The sequence below is a fragment of the Canis lupus genome, chromosome 29, assembly GCF_003254725.2.
Source record: "Canis lupus dingo isolate Sandy chromosome 29, ASM325472v2, whole genome shotgun sequence".
Classification (NCBI taxonomy): Eukaryota; Metazoa; Chordata; class Mammalia; order Carnivora; family Canidae; genus Canis; species Canis lupus.
The window spans coordinates 18,555,056-18,572,792 of NC_064271.1; the positions used below are offsets into that span (position 1 = coordinate 18,555,056).

Genomic DNA, 17,737 nt, shown 5'->3' on the forward strand with positions numbered 1-17,737 from the left:
CAAAGTAACCTCATAAGTGGATAAAAAGTTTCTCAATATAGAACCATCCCAACTAACATGAAGAAGGAATGATGGAATAAGACTATTATTTTGCTATTACTTGTAAACTAATAAATCTAAGAAATAATTACTAAATGCAGTTAACACCACAAATACTGAGATAACCAGATATTCATGTCTGCTGGTGGATATATACAGCACCACCTAGGAAGTTATCCTGCCAAAAAATTAATTCTCAATTTGATCAAGGCATTAGATGAGCTACCAGTCTACATGAAATATGAAAGACAAGGGTGTATGTTACATAAAATTCTGAAGATTAAAAAAACAGCACACAGACCATACTCTAAAACAGCACTTCACAAAATATGGTCTCCAAAATGAAAGATTTACTAATTGTTAACAGTCCATAATGAGATAAGGAGCTTGTGCCAGATTATAAATCAATTACATCACTAAGCACACTCTTCAGTTCAGCTGAAGGAAGCTGTGTGTCATTATCATTCTGAGTCAATCTCCTTATCTCACATAGACTAGCTCTTGCTTGCAAAAATGGCCTGGTATCTTTTAAAATTTATATAAAACAGAGGAAATAAAATGCAGAGACTAAAAAAGATCTCATAGAAGTATCAGCTAATTACTATGTTAAGTGCATTTTCATGCTGATGTAAGCAAGTTATAATGAAAATAAATTTTAAAAACTTGAGCACTGACCAATAATATTAACAAATTGGGGGAGTGTGACTATAGTTAATATTTGGAGACACATTTTCGGAGTATTATGGCTGAAACTATTCGATGCCTGGAATTTGCTTCAAAATAATATGAAGGGATGTGAAAAGTGGGTAAGAGGTGTCGATGTAACATGATCAGGCATGTAAGTTGAAATTAAGTTGAATGGTAGATATATGTACTTTCTTCACATTATTTTCTCTAGTATATATTAAAAATCTTCCAAAATAAAAAGTTAAGATCTAAAAAAAAAGAAAGAAAACTGAATTTCATCTCTATAAAAATAAATAAAGATAGAATTTGTAGAAAGTGAGAACTAGAATTAGGACCAAAATAACACTGAGTAATTTGTAAATGGGCAGCAGTAGTTTGTAAATGCATAACATGCATGTTGGATGCATACTTAGAGTTTTCTTTGCCAAAAAAAATTGCTTTTCTAACACTGAAATTTAGCTGTTGGTATAGGGATATATACAGAATGTTCCTATAACCCACTGTTATGGATTGAATTGGGCCCCTAAAAACATATGTAAAAGCTCTGCCCTGGTACTTGTGAATATGACCTTATTTGAAAAGTTTTAAGATGTAATCAGGTGAAGATGAAGTCATTAAGGTGGACCTTAATCCAATACAGCCAATGTCCTTATAAGAAGAGGTAAATTCGGATATAGAGATAATAGGTAGAACACCAAATGAAGATGGAGGCAGAGGTTGGAGTGATGCAACTATTAGCCAAGGAACACCAAGGACTACTGGCAATCACCATGACCTAGGAGAGAGATGCAGAACAGATTATCCCACAGAGCCCTCAGAAGAAACCAATCCTGTTGACGCCTTGCCTACAGAATCTGTCCTCCAGATCGGTGAGACAATAATCTTTTATTGTTTTAAGCCACACAAGTGAAAGTACTTTGTTATAGCAGCCCTGAGAAACTAGTAAGGCTAATGAGCTTGGTAAGACCGGTGCCCACACGGCTGTATGTTGAGGGGAGTGAGGCAGGGAAAGGGTGGTTCACTGTGTTTTTACAAAGGCTAAACTTTTAATCCAAAATAATGTTATCATTTAAAACTTGACTGGGTAGGAGGGACGCCTGGATGGCTCAGCGGTTGAACGTCTACCTTTGGCTCAAGGTGTGATCCTGGAGTACCAGGATCGAGTCCTATGTTGGGCTCTCTTCATGGAGCCTGCTTCTCCCTCTGCCTATGTCTCTGCCTCTCTCTCGCGGTGTCTCTCATTAATAAATAAATAAAATCTTAAAAAAAAAGTTGAATGGGTTGTTGAGTTTTTAATCACAAAGCTTGAGAATACACAGCTACAGCACTCACTTGCAAAACAGGAAGGAAAGAAAAAAACATCCAAAATGTTTACAAAGCAAATGGGCATTTTTCCTGCAAAATAAACCATGACTATCCAAAACACGCCAAAACAACTGGTCATTATAAGTGAAAATCTGATTTCTTGGTGAACTTTTAAAAATGTGGTCTGCTAATTATATGGGTATCATCTGGGCCAGTGTTCTACAGGCACTTCTAGATGGCCAACTTTTGAAAAACATTATAATGAAATTCGATTTGTTTGTACATACAGTTCCATGGAATAAGGAGACAGTTTTAAAACTACATTTCTTACTGCAATTGGGAAGACAAAAGAAGAAAAGGAAGAGAAAGCAGGACAGGGGTCCAGAAAAGAAAAAAAAAAGAGACCAAAGAGAAAAGCTTCTAATGGTTGACAAACACATGATCCCTTTTCTCTGCTTGGCCTCATGTATAGTTAATATTGGTTTGCTTTGTGGTGAATAGATTGGATGTCTCAAGTCTGCGGTATATTCTCTGGAGGTGACTAGCAAGTTACTTCTGTGATCCAGCAAGGACCTAACAAAAACAGATCCCGTCCCTTTACAAAATGATAGTAGGAGAAAAAGAAAATTAAGAAAATGAGAGCTCAAGTTTTCCTAGAAGAGGATCTCAGGGAATGAAACTCAACCCAAAAGAAGTTTATCTGCTGTTCACAGCCATAAGCTTTGTTGGCAGTTCTTAACTCCTGGCACCACTCAAAGTTTCGTCAGTGGTGAGACAACTCATTGTTATCCTTTCAACACCTTCTCTGAGTGCAACGTATGGTACTTTCCTGCTGCCTTCTAGCAGCTGCTGTCATGCTCCACAGGAAGTCTTCCAAGTTCTTCAGAGCTGCACGAGGGAAATAAACCTAGGAATGGAAAAACATTGTCACCCCCCTAGGTGCTCCTTAAGCTATTTAATATCGGAGACCTGATGTTCACTCCAACAACAGTATTCCCAAGTATTCTAAGGATATAGGGTATCTACTATCACTCGTTCCAGGGCAGGGAGGAATGAGAGGTGAGCATATTTAAGAAAACACACAAAAAAAGCATCTTGATTTAGATGATGTTATTTCTTAAAGAAATATAAAATATTTCAGCTCAAACAATTTCCAAAATTTCCAGCTCAGGGACAAAATTTGACTCAGCAATAAGATACAAGTTTATGACTCCAGTTTCACAGTTGGGTTTTTTTTTTTTTTTTTTTTGAGTCAATGTTAGAGAAGAGATCAGATGGTTTGAGAAAGAAGGGAATTGAGTGACCAAGAAAGATAAAGTGAACAGGCAAGAAAGAAATGGAGGGAGGATACAGAAAGAGAGAGAAGTGGAGAACAAAGTAGAAAAGTATCAGTTCAGTAAGTTTTGAGGTTAAATGTTGATTTATTTGGGTTACCTAGAGTTATCTGATCTTTGGCGATGTTAATTAGCTTATTAGTCATTGCTCACAACTTTTACTTCTTGAGTTTAAACCAAGGATTCTCAGTTCTGAGTACACATTGTAACCACATGGAAGCTTAAAAAAATATGATGTCTGGATCCTTTTATTTATTTTTTATCTGGGTACAGCATGCTACTGTGCTTTCTAAAAGCTCCTCAGATAAATTTAATGTGTGGCCAAGGTTGAAGTAACTTCCACGAAGCTCCCATGACTGACAAAACCAGAACACTCCCTGCCAAAATAAGGAGTGAACAGCACTCCCACAACTGTGGGATCTATCCATATTTTAGACCAGTGGCTTTCAAAGCAAGGTGTGCATCAATAGCTCTGTGGAACTTTTTATGAGCATCGATTTCTGATCCCCATATTATTGGTTCTGATTTAGTAGGTTTTGAGGTTTTCCCTGAGCATTTGTGTTTTTATTTTTATTTATTTTTTATTTTTTATTATTTTATTTTATTTTATTGGAGTTCAATTTGCCAACATATAGCATAACACCCAGTGCTCATCCCATCAAGTGCCCCCCTCAGTGTCCGTCACCCAGTCACCCCCACCCCCCCGCCCACCTTCCTTTCCCTTGTTCGTTTCCCAGAGTTAGGAGTCTCTCATGTTCTGTCTCCCTCTCTGATATTTCCCACTCATTTTCTCTCCTTTCCCCTTTATTCCCTTTCACTATTTTTTTATATTCCCCAGATGAATGAGACCATATAATGTTTGTCCTTCTCTGATTGACTTATTTCACTCAGCATAATACCCTCCAGTTCTATCCACATTGAAGCAAATGGAGGGTATTTGTCATTTCTAATGGCTGAGTAATATTCTATTGTATACATATACCATTTGTGTTTTTAAAAACCTTCATGGATAGCTCTGAAGTAAAAACAAGTATATAAAATCACTGACTTAGATGTTAAGTTCTCATTTGAAACTGAGAGTCGGGAAAAGATCAGAAAAAGAGATGACCTTTGCCAAACATAGACGTTTCTAATGCTGCCCTAACAAAGTAACACAACTTAAACAACAGAGATTTTATTGTTTCACTGTTCTTGAGGCTAGAAGTCCAAGATCAAGGTGTCAGCCTGATTGGCTCCTGTTGAGGTGGTGAGGGATGATCCATTTCTAGTTCTGGTGGTTTGTCATCAATCCTTGACATTCCTTGGTTTGTAGATCTCTTCTTTCATGACGTTCTCCCTGTGTGCTTGTCTATATCCAAATTTCCTCTTTCTGTAAAGACACCAATTATATTGGATTAAGGCCCATCTCAGTGATCTCATTTTAATTAACCACCTCCATAAAGATCCTGTCTATCAATAAGGTCACATTCTGAGATATTAGTGCTTAGGTCTTCAACATGAATTTTGTGAGGACACAATTCAACCGCTAGCATCAGATGTCTCCATTTTTTTTCTCCAAAAATACTTTGGCATTGGTGAATTCTGCATTGTCAATTATCAAGGAATTAGAATTCAATACAATATAAGTAATGTTAATTGTCCTGAACCTAACCTAACTCATATTTGTAATCTTAAAGACAATTATAATCTTAAAGACAATCTAAAAGAAATTGGATTCTGTAGTTCATCTATCAATATACTAATCAGTTAAAACTGTAGCGAAGATATTTTATAATTGTCTCTCTGTGTGCAAAACATTTACGGAGACTTTATAACATGCTAAATTTTAAGAATGTACTGGCTTAAAGACATTTTTAAACTAAAATGGTGGTGAGAAAACAGTGGTTTCTTATGCTAAAAATATGAAGCTTTTCCCTAATAAAAATATTTCTACTGCCCATGAGTTATTTTCCAGGTTTACAATAAATTTTGTAGGCAAATCTGTAATCCTGAGGATAACAGATATTCTTTGTAATTCTTCATTTATTAAGCTTACTTTGGCTCCTATTCTTTTCATCCTCTCTCCCCCACTTTTTTTCTGACAGCTGAGTAACAGGTCCTTGGACATATATGGTTATCTGAGATAGTGAGATTTGACCTACAGTCAGCAAGCCACCTAGTTAATTAAATTGGTCCTGCAAAATAAAATATAGAACATTCTCTTTTCCACCCTACAATTTCTAACTAGAATTTTTATTTTTTGTAAAGAAACAAAACAAAACCCGAGAACTTTTACAAATGCTCTAACTAGCATAAAATCTGAATGAGGTTCTTTCAAAACTGTTCCAACTGATTTTTCAAAGGAAAAGTTGGAAAATAACATCACCTTAGCACAGAAAAGGATCTAGTTCTTGCATGTTCATATGCAGACAAATCTATTAAATTTCAGAATTCAACAAATGAATGAACTGAAAGCATTTCTATTTTATTTTGGATCTGGGAGAGGAGAGGTAGAGAGAAATAATGGGCAAAATTAAGATAAGAACTAGTTTCATGGCAGTTTCACCAAGAACTGTCATCATCTGCTCATGTGAAAAAGGATGTTAGAGCAAGAGACCTTAAAAAAGAAGACCTAAACAGACCAGAGCCAAAACACTAAGCTGTGGATTTGGGTTTGTTCTGGGTTTTCACAATTCCTCTTTGAGGACTTTGCTTGAAGATGGAGTTCTGTCTTAAGCATTCTGCTTCCCTGAAGTGATTCCATATTTTATAAGATAGGGAACAAGGAGTGTGTGTGTGTGTGTGTGTGTGTGTGTGTGTGTGTGCGCGCGCGCGCGCGCGTACATGTGTGCGTGTGATTTTTGGATTGTGTGAATGTTGCCTTTTCTCTAATATACAAAAGCAGCATAGTTTATATGCACATACTTTCCACCTAGAGAGAAATGAACCCAGAATTGAGGGGACGTTTTGGCTGAGAGCCTCAGTTGGGATGTGGAAAGCAAACAGAATAAGGTTAGTTGAAGGTTAAGCTGCGTTGTATTGATGTAGTAATGTTGTCTTTAGAACAAATTAGCTCACTGGGACTTAGTGACACAGTGGAGTATTAAACCCTTCTTTACTAAAAGAACATGTGCAGGTTGTTTCTAGCTTGAAAAATGCCAGTGAAAAATTACACAAAGATGAAGCTTGAAAAATGTTTACTTTGCAGAAAATCATTTAAAAATGGAATCTCAATTTTGTTGGCAGCTCAGTTTTTTAAAAGGGCTATTTATTCTAGACTCCTGCAGCATATGGTTTATTGCAGTTTATATGGTGTATTGGAACTCATGAGCTTGAGCACCTTAGGGAATGTTTGTTTTTATTTTTTCAAAGGTGGTTGGACTGAAATTCAGTATGAATCATATAAGAGAGATGTAGAAGCACGTGAAGATAAATGTTTCCCATGTGACACCGAACAGCACATCTGGAAGGTGATCCTATATAAATAAATACTTGAAAAGACCATAGTTTTAACAGATATCAATAAGGAATAAGATTGGTTTTTCCTTAATTTGAGAAGAAAATATGACTTTTTATACTAAAGAGAATACTATCTTCTCATGCAAATTTCTGGAAGCTCCATTTGTGTGGAAATAGTCCTGTTATTTATTCTTTCACATTGATTCACTGATTCATGTGCTCGTTACTATCTGCCTATTATAGCTGTTATTCTGCTAGGCTCAACTGATATAAGACAGTAAGATACTTCTCTCTCTAAAATAATTCTTAAAAAAATAAAATAAAATAAAATAAAATAAAATAAAATAAAATAAAATAATTCTTAGGTTAGTCATCAATATGTTTCTTAAAACATGTGACTTCCATGCATGTCAGCTGATGCCCACTAACATAATTATATGTATTAAGAACCTACTATAATCTAAAGAATTATGCCTAACTTCTATCCAGTCTTGTGAAGAATTTCTCTTCTCTCTTTCACATCATTTTTTAAATTTTGAATTTTTCCCCCCACCCAACCTCATTGCCAGGGACATACCTGTATTACTTGTTAATCCTTAAAATGCGTTTTTTACTTTGTTAAAATACAGTAAAATACAGGTTTTATTTCAGATTTGAATCAAAGACTCTTCCAGTTTTGTTCCTCCTTAATCTTTTTTCCTTCTTTTCATTTTTCTTTTCAAGATTACTTAAAAAAAAAAAAAAGAGTGGTCTTGGTTCACAACAAAATTGAGAGGAACGCATAGAGACTTCCTATATACCTCCACCCCACACATGCATAATGTTACATCCATAGTCTTCCCCATTATCAGTACCACTTGCCAGAATGGTACAGTTGTTACCATGGATGAGCCAACATTGACACATCATAATTAAAAAGCCCATAGTTTGCTGTAGGTTTCACTCTTGGTATTATACAGTTTAGTGTTTGGATAAATGTATCAGGACGTTATTTCATCATTTTAATATCATAGAGAGTATTTTCACTGCCCTAAAAATCTTCTGTGCTCTGGCTATTTATCCTTCCCCTCAATCCTATCTCTAGGAACCACCAATCTTTGGTGTATCCATAGTTTTGCCTTTTCCAGAATGTCATATATTTGGAATCATACAATATGTACCCTTTTCAGATTGGCTTCTTTCACTTAATAGTATGCTTTAAGGCTCCTCTATGTCCTTTCATGGCTTTATAGCTCGTTTCTTTTTAGTGCTAGAAAATATTCCATTTTTCTGGATGTACCATAGTTTATCCATCCACTTACTAAAAGACATCATGGTTGCTTCCAATTTTTGGCAATTATACAGAAATCTATATGAACATACATGTTCAGGTTTTCATGTGGACTACATTTTCATCTTCTCTGGGTAAATATCAAGGAATGTGATTGCTGGATCTTATAATAACAGTATATTTAGTTTTGTAAGAAACTGTCAAAATGTTTTCCAAAGTGGCGGTACTATTTTGCATTTCCACTAGTGACAAATGAGAGTTCCTGTTACTCTACTCACCAGCATGTACTTGTCAGTGTCCCAGAGTTGGCCATTCTAATAGGTGTGCAGTGATATCCCACTGATGTTTCAATTAGCATTTCCCTAATGTGGAGCATCGTTCTTAATGTTTTAAATACATACCTAAATATAGTTCGGGTTTTAGTTCAGAAAGACCTCAGTTTTGTTGTTATTATTGTTGTCATTGTTATTTTATTTTTAAAGTCTGTTAAATATTGGGCTTTCGGTACAGTAAAAATTCAGACTTGTACTTTTTTAAGCATGATATTCAATATTTCCCAATATACAATTCCTCTAGTCTGACAAAGAATGTCTGAAAGCACATAGCACCTTCATAAAGTATGAAAACAAGGAATTGACATTGAAGACACTGGATAGTAGCCTTCTTTCCTTTAAAAATATTACATTAAAAATTATATTAAATACATTTGATATATAGCCAGATAATCAATGTACAATTATATTGTTAATCATTGAATACTAGTAAATAATCTATTTCTAGACACCTCCCTGACTCTTTATGTCAGTGACCAGAACAGTATCTAGTACCTAGTAGTGGGTATTAAATAACAATTTTTTTAATGAATGAATAGATGGGTGGGTGAATAAGTTACCATAAAACATGAATGCTTTGCAGTTGGCAGTTATTCAATATTTATTACTGATACACTTAAAATTTATAAAAATAAAAACTCTTCTTAAAATGTTTGACAGAATATATTGATCTAGAACTTATAAAAGACAAATATTTAGAAAAACCTATCCCCTGCTTTTCTATAGGCTCTTTTCTATCTGCTTATTTTTTTCTTTAAATAGTAACAGGGAAAGAAAAAAAAAAAAAAACAGCCTTTTAACCAGCTCCCAAGAATAACATTAACATAATTAGCATAGTATATGTCTTTAAACAAATAAAATTAAAATGAAACCTGTTATGGATTCTTTTCTAATTTTGTTTATGTTTGAGAATACTATAGAGTGAAGTCTTTTACTGTAACTTATTGTTTTCATATTTTTAAAAATCTAAAATTAATAGGGGCACCTGGGCGGCAGAGTCAGTTAAGTGTCCCACTCAGTTTCTGTTCAGGTCATGAACTCAGGATTGCCAGACAGAGCCCCACATCTGACTCCATGCTCAGCTTGGAGTCTGCTAGAAACTCTCTCTCCCTCTCCTTCTACCCTTCCCCCTGCTCTCTCTTTCTCTCAAATAAATAAACGAACCTTTAAAAAAATTAATATTAATGAAGTTGGATCTATTACTCTTGGCATTTGATAAATAAGCTTATTAAAGGGGAGTTTTGGGCAGCCGGGGTGGCTCAGCGGTTTAGCACCGCCTTCACCGCCTCCTGGAGACCCAGGATCAAGTCCCTTGTCAGGCTCCCTTTATGGAGCCTGCTTCTCCCTCTGCCTGTGTCTCTGCCTCTCTCTCTCTCTCTCTCTGTGTCTCTCATGAGTAAATAAATTCTTTAAAAAATAAAAAAAAAATAAAGGGGAGTTTCTTCTCTAACAAGCAATATCATTCCTTACTTTTTAGTACCTCATTGTTGTAAGAAATTTTTCACAAGAAAGAATTCAAGTTTTACAACTCCATTACTGAGGAGAAGCTGAATTGATTCCTAAAGTATATTTTGCTGATTTCATCAAACATGTCCCAATAAAAGTGCTTTCCCCAGAGACTGGATTATAATCTAATAATTTAACTTAGAGTATCTCACTTGATACATTTCAAATTTTTTAATTTATATTTGTTGATATAGTATTATGTGTTTTTCCCCAGGTTAGGTCATTAAAGAAATGATATACTTTTTCATTATAATTACATATGAAAAACTGATTTACTGTGACTTTTAGGTCTAAAGACTGAATTGAGCTGAATCATTTCAGAGAAGCATTTCTCTAATTAGGTAACTTATACTGTTCTAATAAACTATAGTCATATTTTTTATTGTCTTCAGTGATCTTTATTTTAATAACTATTGCATGTACTATTTCCTGTAGTACATGTCCCATTTCTTCATCAGTGAAAAGGAGAGAATGACAGTTACCATTTCATGATGTTAGAGAAGTAAGTACATGATTCGTGCTTGGTACAATGTCTGGTACAAAGTAACTAATGCTATTTATTATGATAAATAAAAATTGTCCAATACGCCTCAAATTTATAGATATTGTCACTAAGATAAAGAAAAGAGAGTAGAGGGATACAGTATTTTGGATATAGTATAGTACTTCGGATATAGTATTTACACTACACAAGCATCTGTACTGGGTGCATTAAATATTATCTTTATTTACTCTTGACATCAACCCTTTGAGGTAACTGGAGATAAGAGATAGGATGGATATAGCATTGAGCCCACCCATTATTCCAGTTGTTTATTGTAGCACATGTTTCTTTCTTCTTCACCTCACAGTTCCACATGGATCCCCCGGGAAATACTACTCCACACAGACATCCTGAGAACCAGGCTGTTTCTATAGAGTGATTCTATCCTCTTCTAAGGCTTCCAAGTCCTCAAATTGGGTCTCTGCTTCCAGTGAACAGAAAGGGAAGAGAAGGTCAGATTTGAGAAAAAAATCAAACTTAGGGTCAAGGTTAAAACAATAATTGTATGACATTATAACCTTGCTATTTCTTAAACTGTACTATTTATTCTTCTCTGTATCCCTATCACTTCACATTAAGCATTTGTTTATTGAATCATTCATTCAACAAATTATCCCCTGTTAGTTCACACAATATATTAGCTGAATGTATTAAATATTTAATTTATTAATATAGTCACTGCTTACCTATGAATATTACCCAGAAAAATAGGAATCTAAAACAATCTCTATCTATTGGCAACTTCCTCCATTCTAGTTTTACTCCATGGTTCTATAATTTAGTATCATAATTTAATTTAATTATGCTTAGATTTGTTATTTGAAATTAGGATTACTTTATTTCCCAAAAAAAGTGAAAATATAATAAAATATTTTCTAATGCAGCAAAGAAGAGAAAGCTAGTCTTCATTTAGACTTAAACTTTAAAAATAAATTATTTCTGGGAGCACCTGGGTGGCTCAGTGGTTGAGTTTCTGCCTTAGGTTCAGTTTGTGATCCCAGAGGTCCTAAGATTGATTCCCACATGTGGGGAGCCTGAATCTCCCTCTGCCTATATCTCTGCCTCTGTGTGTCTCTCATGAATAAATAAATAAATAATATTTACAAAAATAAAAATAAAAAATTATTTATGACAAATGTCTCTTCTGCCACCTATGAAAGATATAAATGGCAAGATTTCTGATTCTTAATGGTAACTATGAAATCCAGAAAACTTCTCCCTTAAAAAAAGTGGAACTGATGGAATAGGGTATTAGATACAAAGGACAGAAGAGAGACTGAACTGGAGGTGAAAATTTGAGATTATAAATTTATGAATTATTTATAAAGCTAGGAAACTAGGCTCTTTTAGCCTACAAGTAGGTATAGAATAAGAAGAAGAATCAGAACTCCAGAGAATGTCAACGTTTATTGCACAAGTAAATGTTTTATGGATTAACCCTACTTTGAATGAATGCCAACATTTTAAGAATGTTTGGAGTCCCTGGTTCTCCTATCTATTGGTCTCGATGACCTAAAATTTCTACTTAAAAAAAAAAAAAAAAACCTTACCTGGCCTCTAATTCTGACATATTTTTCAATTATCAAAGCAAAGTTGTGAGATGTCCAAAATTTCTTTCTTGCTCACTCATTGAGAGTGAGCTTGTTTTTCACTGCAGGTAGTTTGATTTTTGCATTACTAATAGCCTGCTTTTAAAGCTGTTGCTATTTTGTTGGTTTTGAATTGTTCTAAATGATCTGTGAAACAAAAGCAAAACTTGGACAGTTGCATATCCTCAAAGGAAAAAATTGGATACAAGCATGAATGACCTTCCAATAGATACTTTGGGCCAGGTCTGCTTCTGAGAATGCCTTCCCCTACCAAATGTGTGTCCCAGAATTCAGTTAACAAAGGAGAGAATGGTACAAAGTCAAAGACAAGAAAATTTGATTACCAATGTTAACATGAGAATTCTAAAATCACGAGGTAAAACCAAGAGCGATAAACAAAATAGCAAGTTTTGTACATTTGATTTAGTTTTTAGTTAGTTTGTTGTGCTCACTTGGGCAGCACATACACTTAAAATTGGAAGGATACAGAGAAGGTTCATATGACCTCTGTGTGAGTATGACACACAAATTCATGGAGCTTTCCATATTTAGTTACAGTTAGTCATACATTTTTAATTATGTATATAATATATGTAGACATTACACATTTAATGATTTATTTATATATTGTTTTGCAAAGCACACAGCACACTCAGAAAGGACTTGGCAGAGTAATTGTCACAGAGGAAGAACAGATCAATCTTAGTTGTTTTTTGTTAAGCTCTTGGCCTGCACTGTCTCATTAAATACTCACCATTCTATGGTACATGCTACTGGTGCTACCATTTTAAGGGAGGAAATGAAAGATTTAAAAACCTAAATAATTTTTATTGAAGTATGATTGAAATAAAACTTTCTATTAGTTACAGGTGTACATCATACTTATCCAGCATTTTTACACATTACAAAATTATTCCCACGATAAGTCTAGTTACCATCTGTCACCATATAAAATTATTATATTGTTGACTATATTCCCTATGCTGTACATTACAACGACTCATTTATTTTTATAACTTGATGTTTGTTCTTTGTTCATACAGTCCTACTAGAGCTAGAATTCCTGTAATGTCTTGTGAAGCCAGGTGTCTCTTCATTGGTTTATCTCAACCTACTATAGTCTTTATCTGACTCTCTTTCCTCTTATGCGGGCATGGCCCATTTTGGAGCAAAATTTATTGCTGGAAAAGAATTTATATAACCTAAAGAATAGGCAGGCTATTTATGAGCCATATAGGTGTCTGTTTCAGACACGATTATGTCTTGATAGGAAATTAGAAATGTGCAAGTAACAGGTGAAATAATTAAAGTATAAGATTTTTATTAGCATCCAATAAGTAGAAGGCTCAAAATGCAAATAGGGGTTGCTTGGATTCTAATCAGTTTCTCTTGAGAAATAGTATGTCCCAAGTTTTAATGATCATTCAGATTAAAGTTAGACATTCTCATTATCTTATTTCAGCTAATGATATGAAATCACTTCCTGTTATAGCAACCACTTCCATAAATGCCAATATTTATGTTTCCAGTATTGAAAAAATCACAACTTTCTCAGTCTCAGTATACTCAAATTTAGTACCAGGTTGCCAATTGCAACCCTGAAATAGTACCTGGCCACCTACCTTTATTCGTAGACCAATAAAATCTACAGCCTTAAAAATGCCATCACCTTGTTTGACTGCACTGAACTGTGAAACCTGGAAGGATGTAGAAACCAGAACAGGCTGCTAAAATGAAGTCATCTTGCTAAAGGGACAATTTGTAATGGGGCATTGTGCTGACAGGTCTGCAAGCCTACAGTCTAAAGTCACTGAGTATATCTGAGCTCAAAATAGACTTGTGTGTGACAAAAACAGCATTATTCTCAACAGTTGAGGGAACTTGATGGATATTGCTTCTCCAAACTCTGGAAAATTAAAATTGAGGCCCTATGGGAAGGCCTATTCATGTAGTATGCTCTGATTTCTTCAAGAAATGATGGCATCTATAGAGAGAATGGTCTGCACGTGCTCACTGAACATGAAGTACTATCTTTGTCTTTATTTTTTAAATTGAAAAAATGACTATATATGTATATTGTTTTGTACTCTAATCATTAAAAAGTTTATCTCAGTGTAAACTCTAAACCATATTTCATAATACATAGCTTTTGGTGAAAAAAATTAAAATGATATTAAATAGCATTGTCCCAAAAGTCGGTGTGGAATTGTTTATCTAGAACCAGATACTTTGTTGACAGAAATAGCGGAGTATATAGAGTAGTTTCAGGAGATATAAAAGTTTCTTCTTTTTGTAATGCATACTTTATGCTCTTATGTATAATCTATATGATCAACATAAGCAGATTTTCACTTTGGTTTTTTTTAATTGTCAAACAGAAATATGCACATGAAAAAAAACTTTCATTTTCAAGTTTTTGTCTATTGCAAATTTCCAGATACCTCAAAATTAGACATGCTCCATGTTAATTTATAGATCAGACAATTCTTCTCTCACAGTAAAAGTAGAATTTATTTTCCTCCATGGAAAGAATTTGTCCTGACAGTCTTCAGCAGCCATCTTGGCTGGATGAAAATCAGAGAATGAGAGCTGTAGTCCTAGCTCTTCGAGATTTGTTCATCCCTCTAGATCAGTTTCCTCATCCGAAAGATGAAAGGCTTGAAGTCCACAGTAGTAGTTAATATTTACTGAGAACTTGCTTTGTGTCAGGCACAAGAGCTCTGCAAGGTCACTCATAATATTACTTTCATTATATGAATGAGGAAAATTGAGACACAGAAAAACAAAATAAATCTCATAAATAATAAGAGAGGAAGCCTGAATTTGGACTAAGGTACTGATTCTACAGCACATGCAAAATTACATCTCATTCTGCCTTCCCAACGTGTTTTCTTGCTGTAAAGAAAATGAATGATTCTACATCTTGCCTTGTTATAGTTTGCTGTTTAAATCTTTTTGCTTGAATTAGGATTATGTTTTCCCACACTTTTTATATAAACAGTCTATTATAGAGTGGACATGTAAGTAGGATCATAATAAGCACTGTGATGTCAAATTAAAGACAGCTTCTTTTTCTTTTCTTTAGTTCTTTTGAAAATAAAGAACTGACCTACTTCCTATACTCACAACTAAGCAAAGAGAAAGAACCTAATAGTCATAAAAAAGAAAATAATGTCTGGAAAAAAAAAGAAAAACTAAGATGGCCTATTTCCAGATCCAAGTAACAGGCCTATTGGAAAATAAGTCACTTTCTTTCAACTTGCCTAGTCCAACATTGGGAGATACAGAAGCCAAAGAAACTTTCTGATCATTTTCAAAGTTGTATCTATAAAAGCAAATTATAGCTATATATATATATATATATATATATATATATATATATATATATGTTGGTAGATATAATTAATTTTATAAAATCAAGTCATGTGGAATAGATGAATAGTTAGTAATTTAGATGGCTCCAAGAACTCTGAAGTACCCCAAATCACACACTAAATTAAAAACACTTGTTCAGGTGAAATGGAAGCCCTGGCTGGACCTAAGCACACCCTAAGAAAACCAAACAATTATTCTGAACTCTAGTTCTTTTTTTTTTTTTTTTTTTTTTAGATTTTATTTATTCATGAGAGAGAGAGAGAGACAGAGACATAAGCAGAGGGAGATGCAGGCTCCCTGCAGGAGCCCAATGCAGGACTCAATCCCAGACCCTGGGATCATGCCCTGAGCCAAAGGCAGACACTCAACTGCTGAGCCACCCAGGTGTCTCCTGAACTCTATTTCTGAAAAGCAAAATTATCAACTGTTATTTGGCTTAAAGAAAAGTTTTACATTTGATCAAATTAACATACATTTTTTTTCCTGCCTTTTACCAACTCCAAGAAAAGAACCCCAGCCATTTCATAAAATGTTCAATGTGCTCACAAATGCATTCTATCAGAAGAGAAAATTATACGCCAGTATCCAAATGAACATAGATGCAAAAATATTCAACAAAATATTAGCAAACTGAATTCAACTATACATTAAAAGTATCCTATAGCAAGATCAGGTGAGACTTATCCCTGATATTCAAGGAAGGTTCAATAGCTGCTAATCAATCAATGTCATACATGACATTAACAAAAGGAAGGATAAAGTCATGATCATTTCAATAGATGCAGAAAAAGCATTTGACAGAATACAATATCAATTCATAATACCTCTCTGCAAACTGGGAATAGAAGGAATGTACTGCAACAGAATAAAGGCCATACAAGACAAACCCACTGCTTACATTACACTCAACAGTGAAAAACTAAGAGATTTTCCTTTAAGAACAGAAACAAGACAAAAATGCTCACTCTTGCCACTTTTCCATACTACTAGAACTGCTAGCTAGAGCAATTAAACAAAATAAATAAATAAATAAATAAATAAATAAATAAATAAATAAATGGTATACAAATTAGAAAGGAAGAAGTAAATGGTCACTATTTGCAGGTGATATGATATTACATGTAGAAAACCCTAAAGACTCTCCAAAAAAAACTATTAGGACTAGTTAGCAAATTCAGTAAGGTCACAAGATTTAAAATCAATATACAAAAATCAATGTGTTTCCATAATAAAGGGAAATTAAGCAACCCCATCTACATCTGCATCAAAAAGAATAAAATACTTAGGAATAAATTTAACCAATGAGGTAAAATATCTTTGTATTAAAAATTGTAGGATAGTGTTAAAAGAAAGTGAAGGAAATTCAAATAGCAAACACATGGAAAGATATTTCATGCCCATGGACTAGAATTAATATTGTTAAAATGTCCATACTACCCAAAGTCATCTACAGATTCATTGAAATCTCTACCAAAATTCCAGTGGCATTTTTCACAGAAATAGACTAAACACTCCTAAATTTGGCATGGAATCACAAAGTAATGAAATATCCAAAGCAATCTTGAGAAAGAACAAAGCTGGAGGCATCACATCTCCTGATTTCAAACTCTACTATAAAGCTATATCAAAACAGTATGGTACTAAAATACAAACAGTCACAGAGATCAATGGAACAGAATAGAGATTGCCAAGATAAACATGGTCAATTAATTAATGACAAGGGAATCAAGAATGCACAATAAGGAAAGAATGTCTCCTCAACAAATGGGGTTGGAAAGGCTGGACAGGCACACATAAAAGAACAATACTGGACAAAAAGCAACTCAAAATAGATTAAAGACTTGAATATAAAATCTGAAGCCATAGAACTCCTAGAAGAAAACATGGAGATTAACATTGGTCTTGGTAATGGGTTTTTGGATTTGTCACCAAAAGCAAAGACATCAAAACCAAAAATTATTTTTTTCCAATAAATTTATTTTTTATTGGTGTTCAGTTTGTCAACATACAGAATAACACCCAGTGCTCATCCCGTCAAGTGCCCACCTCAGTGCCCGCCACCCAGTCACCCCCACCCCTCACCCACCTCCCCTTCCACCACCCCTAGTTCATTTCCAAGAGTTAGGAGTCTTTCATGTTCTGTCTCCCTTTCTGATATTTCCCACTTATTTTTTCCCCTTCCTCCTTTATTAGCAAGTAGGACTACTTCAAATTAAAACACTTCTGCATAGCAAAGGAAACCATCAACAAAATCAAAAGGCAACATATAGAATGGGAGAAAGTATTTGCAAATCATATAACTGATAAGGGGTTAATAT

The 17,737-nt window shown here is 34.3% G+C and overlaps 1 long non-coding RNA gene and 1 other non-coding gene across 3 annotated transcripts in view; one reads left to right on the forward strand and one right to left on the reverse strand.

The window, feature by feature from the left end:
- Window positions 1-10,619: 10,619 nt before the first annotated feature.
- LOC112678399 (uncharacterized) overlaps window positions 10,620-17,737 on the reverse strand; it is a 29,642-nt gene continuing 22,524 nt past the window's right edge. For both annotated transcript variants that reach the window (XR_003147540.3, XR_003147541.2), the window contains one exon: window positions 10,620-10,876. This is a non-coding gene — a long non-coding RNA (uncharacterized LOC112678399). The remainder of the gene's footprint in view (window positions 10,877-17,737) is intronic.
- On the forward strand, window positions 12,489-12,596 carry LOC112678667 (U6 spliceosomal RNA). Its single transcript, XR_003147752.1, has one exon. It is a non-coding gene; the product is annotated as a U6 spliceosomal RNA (small nuclear RNA).